Source organism: Alexandromys fortis, unplaced genomic scaffold, assembly GCF_014885135.2.
Source record: "Alexandromys fortis isolate MF-2015 unplaced genomic scaffold, M_Fortis_MF-2015_v1.1 scaffold_3, whole genome shotgun sequence".
NCBI lineage: Eukaryota > Metazoa > Chordata > Mammalia > Rodentia > Cricetidae > Alexandromys > Alexandromys fortis.
This window is the reverse complement of record NW_026067909.1, coordinates 8,830,655-8,836,654: the sequence shown is the minus strand read 5'-3', so window position 1 is coordinate 8,836,654 and position 6,000 is coordinate 8,830,655.

Sequence of the window (6,000 nt, the reverse complement as noted above, 5' to 3'; positions counted from 1 at the left end):
ACTTTTGTGTTTGAATAATGTTCCATCGCACATGTGTGCGTGTGTTACCTTTTATTTGTCCCCCCTCATGCCCTCATTAATACTTGTGCTTGCTCTGTTTATTTGCTTTTGTGACCACTTCTCCACAAAGGAGTGTCGGTGTCTCTCCGACATGCTGACCTCATTTCCTTGGAATATATTCTGTAATGGAGTTCTGGCCTATATGAAAGCTTCCATTCTAGTTTACTGAGGGACCATCATACAGTTTCCCTAATGGCTATACTCATTTATATCAGCGTAGGAATTCCTTTTTCTCTGACTTTTTGCTAGTATTTTTTGTCTTTGTATTTTGCTAATGGTCATGGTGTTTGAAGAGATATCTTATTGTTGTTTGATTGGCATTTCCCTGATGGCTGATGAATGTGACCATTTATTTTTTTAAGGTTTGTAGTTTTTAGAAATCTAAAATCAGATTATTTGTTCACTTATTAAGTTAGACTGTCATTTTTTACTTTGAAGTTCTTATTGTGGATAATAATCTCTGGTCAGATGATTACTCTGAAAGTATTTGGTACTTTCCATTTGCTGTGATAACATTTCTCAGTGTGATATGATCTTACTTATCTAGTTTTGGGTTTGGTGTGTGTGCTTTGGGAGTCTTATCTGAAAGACTCCCAGATAATTTGAAATGTTTCTTCTCTTTTAGGCATTAGATTTGATCTTTGATCCATTTTGGATTCATTTTTGTATGGAGCAAGAAGAAGATCTTGTTTCATTCTTTGGCATGTGAACACCCAGTTTTACCAGCACACATACTGAAGAGCTTGTCCTTTCCTCTACGTTCTTAGTGCCTATGCAAAAACTGCCTGGTAGCAGGTTTCTGTGTTCGTTTCTTAGATATCTGGTCTTTCCCATGGTCTGCAGTCTCTGTTATGCTGAGATCATGTTGTCTTGGTTAGGACAACATGGTGTGTGTCTTGAAACCATACGAACAGTTAATCACAGATTGTTCTTTTGTTCAAGACCACCATGTTAAGTCCTGACTTCCTGGTCTTTATGAATTTGGGAATTGTTTTGTTTTTCTAGTATTATAAAGAATATTATTGCATTGAATCTGAAAATGATTTTGGATGATACATAAATATCAATGATATTAACTCTTCCTACTCATGGTCATGGAGGTCGTGCTAGTGTGGGGGAGGACTCGGCTACTCGCTGATTTGCAATTTTTCTTTCTTTTATTTTTTCCTTTTTATTTTTATTTTTTTATTTTTCCATTCAAAAATTTACACTTCCTCCCATTCCCCTTCCGCTCCCTCACTCCCCCTCCTCTGTCCCCCTCCCTTCTTAAGAGAGGGCAGGGTACCCTGCCCTATGGGAAATCCAAGGCCCTCCCCACTCCATCCAGGCCTAGGAAGGTGTGCATCCAAATAGACTAAGGTCCCAAAAAGCCAGTACATGCAGTAGAAACAGGTCCCAGTGCCATTATCGATGGCTTCTCAGTCTGCCCCCATTGGCAGCCACATTCAGAGAGTCTGGTTTGATCACACGCTCATTCAGTCCCAGTCCAGCTGGCTTTGGTGAGCTCCCATTAGATCAGGCACACTCTTTCTTACTTACTTTTTTTCTTTTTTCTGAGACAGGGTTTTTCCATGGATCCCTGGCTGTCTATAGACCAGGCTGTCCTCAAACTCATAGAGATCTACCTGCCTCTGTCTTCTGAGTGCTGGAATTAAAGGCCATGAGCCACCATTGCCCTGCTTGTTTTGTAGCTTTTATTAAAGAGGTTGCTCACATTCTTAGCTACATCTGTTCTTAATCTATTAGGGTTTGTTCCCTACCTATTGTGAAAAGATTGCTTCATAACTTCTTTACTAGCAAGAACATTTATTGATGTGTGATAATGGGGCTCATTTCTTGTGCTAATCTGTATCCTTCAACTCCTTCCCACTTTCTGTAGTAATTCGAGGAGGGTATTTCTGTTGCTCTATACCATGTACTGTTTATGTTCAAGAATGTCATTATAAGTGTCTTCTGTGCTGTGTCATTGTTGTCTGTTGGTCTTGAATCTCTTTTATTTTCTTCCTCTCTGCCATTCAGTGCTGTGGCTTGGTGGTGTAGTGCATTGATTGACAAGGCTTTATGCTCTTTATTTCCTGTTGTGCATCTGTCCTTCACTGTATTTTACACTTTAAAACCTTTTTCACAGATATTGTCTTTTCTTAATCTCAAGATGTGGGACTACCTTTAAATATTTTGGGGACTTCTCTGGTGTTTGTGAATTCTCTCAGATTTTTGTACACTGGGGACTGTGTTTATTTCTTTTTTATTTTGTTTTTATTTTATTTTTAAACCAATCTTTTTCTTTCACATACCAAACCTAGTTCCCTCTCCCTCCCCTTTTCCCATTCCCCAAAACTCTCCCCACCCCAGTTCTCATCCATTCCTCAGAGAGGGTGAGGCCTCCCATGGGGAGTCAACAAAATCTGTTGCATCACTAAAACTCTTTTCCCTGTATCTTGACTAAGCAAGATCTCCCTCCACAGGAATGGGATCCAAAAATTGTTCATGTACTAGGGGGGATAAATCCTGGTCCCACTGCCAGTGGCACCACAAACTTCCCAAGCCACACAACTGTCATCCACATTGAGAGGATTTAGTTCAGTCCTATGCAGGTTCCCTAGCTGTCATTCCAAAGTCAAAGAGCTCTCATTAGCTCAGGTCAGTTGTTTCTGTGAATATCCTCATCATGGTCTTGACCCCTTTGCTCATATTATTGCTTCTCCCTCTTATACTGGTTTCCAGAAGCTTGGCCCAGTGCTTAACTGTGGATCTCTGCGTCTGCTTCCGTAAGTTTCTGGATGAAGGTTCTATGATGACAATTAAGGTAGTCATCATTCTACTTACAGGGGAAAAGCAGTTAAGACACCCTCTACACTATTCTTTAGATTCTTATCTTGGGTCAGCCTTGTAGATTTCTGGGAATTTCCCTAGTTCTAGGTTTCTTACTAACCCCATAGTGGCTTCTTGTACCAAGATATCTCCTTCCTTACTGTCCCTCTCTGTCCTTCCCCTAACTCGACCTTCTCAATCCCTCATGTACTCATCCCCCTATTCCCTTCTCCCATCCCCACTTCCTTTCTCCTCTCTCCACTGCCACTTTACTCAGGAGCAACTTGTCTATTTCCCCTTCCCTAGATCCATGTAGTCTTTCTTAGAGTCCTCCTTGTTTCCTGGCTTCTTTTGGGTTGTGGGTTGTAAGCTGGTTATCCTTTGCCTTATGTCTTGTATCCACTTCTGAGTGAGTACATACTATGTTTGTCTTTCTGGGTCTGGGTTACCTTACTCGGGATATTTTTTTTCTAGTTCCACCCATTTCCTGACAAATTTAAAGATGTCATTGTTTTGTTTGTTTGTTTGTTTGTTTTTACCACAGAGTAGTACTCCATTGTGTAAATATACCACATTTTCTTTTCCATTCTTCAGTTGAGGGACATCTAGGTTGTTTCAAATTCTAGTTATTACTAATAATGAACATAGTTGAATAAATATCTTTGTGGTTTGGGTGAGCATCCTTTGGGTAGATGACCAAGAGTGGTATTGCTAGGTCTTAAGGTAGATTAAGTCCCAATTTTCTGAGAAACTGCCATACTGAGTTCCAAAGTGGTTGTAAAAATTTACACTCCCATCAGCAATACAGGAGTGTTCCCTTTACTCCACATTCTTTCCAACATAATCTGTCATTAGTGGTTTTTGATCTTAGCCATCTGACAGGTGAATCTCAGGTATATCATATGTAAGATGGTATCTCAGAGTTGTTTTTATTTCCCTGATGACTAAGGATATTGAGCAATTCTTTAAGTGCCTTTAAGACATTTGAGATTCCTCTGTTGAGATTTCTCTGTTCAGATCTGTACTCCATTTTTAAATTGGATTATTAGGTATCTTGATATCTAGTTTCTTGAGTTCTTTGCATGTTTTGGAGACCAGCCTTATGACAGATTTGGGATTGGTGAAGATCTTTTCCCATTCAGTAGGCTGCCTTTTTGTCTTATTGACTGTATCCTTTGCTTTACAGAAGCTTCTCAGTTTCAGGAGGTCCTATTTATTTATTGTTGCTCTCAGTGTCTGTGCTACTGGGGTTATATTTAGGAAGTGATCTCCTGTGTCATGCATTCAAGGTTACTTCCCACTTTCTCTTCTATCAGGTTCAGTGTGGTCAGATTTATATTGAGGTCTTTAATCCATTTGGACTTGAGTTTTGTGCATGCGGATATGCCGGGGACGGGGACCAGCCTCAACAAAATATCTCTCACCAGGGTAGGGAAGTGGGGATTTAGAAATATAATAAAGAATATGAAGACTCAAATGAAAATAATAAAAAGAAATATATAGTATAGTATCAGGTGGAAATTTTTCAGTGGGTACTGAAAATTTGCCCGCCTTTAATTTCCAACTGCTTAAAATACCCCTGACCCCAAAGACAAAAGACTGCATTAGCATGATAAAAGGAAATGAACATACTAACTGAAAGTTGCAGATTACATTCATTGTTAAACATTCTATTGCTAGAACAAAACAAGTCACATTTACACCAAGACCAAAACATTCTCTAGGCAAACTGCTCCCTGGGTGGAATCTAATGTTATCTCCTTAAGGGAACTGAAACTTAGTTGGATCCTTAGACTCTTGTTTGAATTAGGAACAATCTACTTCTCCGTTCCTGGAGCACAAGGTCTGGCCATCAGCCACACCTGTAGACAATAACCTTGAGAGAGCAGAACTCTCTGACAAGTCTGGGTGGGACCTTTGTTTGAGGTAGAAGCACAATAACCTTGATGGAACCAAAGGAAAGTTCCAACTCTCTGATCTTTGGTCAATATGGAAATAGGCTCATATTTTCAGACCTCCACAGTGATAGATATAGATCTATTTTCATTCTTCTACATGTTGACATTCAGTTATGACAACACCGTTTGTTGAAGATGCTTTCTTTTTTCCCATTGTATAATTTTAGCTTCTTTGTCAAAAATCAGGAATTCATAGTTCTGGATTAATATCTGGGTCTTCAGTTTGATTCCATTGGTCAATCTATCTATTTTTATGCCCACACCAAGCTGTTTTCATTACTGTAGCTCTGTAATAGAGCTTGTCAGAGATAGTGATGCCTTCTGAAGTTCCTTTATTGTACAGGATTGTTTTGGCTATCCTGGGTTTTTTGTTTTTTGTTTTCATATGAAGTTGAGTATTGTTCTTTCAAAATCTGTGAAGAATTGTGTTGGGACTTTGATGAGGATTGCATTGAATCTGTGGATTGCTTTTCGTAAGATTGCCATTTTTATTGTGTTGATCCTATCTATTCAAGAGCATGGGAGATCTTTCCATTTCTGATATCTCTGGATGTTTAGATGCCAAATAATGAAACAAGATAATTTTCATGCCCCATGCAAAAGTCAGTACAAAATGGATCAAAGATTAAATCTAATGCCTGAAAGGGAAGAAGAAACATTTCAAATCATCTGGTGTTTTTCAGATAAGACTCCCAAAGCACAAACAACAAAACCAAAAATAGTCAAGTAAGATCATATCACACTGAGAAATATTATCATAGCAAATGGAAAGTAACAAATACTTTCAAAGTAGTCATCTGACCAGAGTTTATTATCCAGAGTAAAGACTCTCCCAGTGTCAAGGCTTTATAGCTATTATTTCATTTATTGAGTTTTCTGTGATTTTACCCTTATTTTATTCACTTAACATTTTAAAATAGCATGATACAGGTCCGTATCATGTCCTCCTCACATATATTATGGCTTCCAATTTAGTATTTTTATGAGATTCCCAAGTGTACTAATGAGTGGGTCTCTGACTCTTGTGCCTTCTCTTAGGCACTTTTCCTTCTGTTCATTTGTCTTGTCCAATTCTGATACGTCCGTTTTGTTTTATCTTACTTTATTTTATCATTATCCTTGAAAACTCTGTTAGTTTTCTATTGAGATACAAAAAAGGAATGGGTCTGGA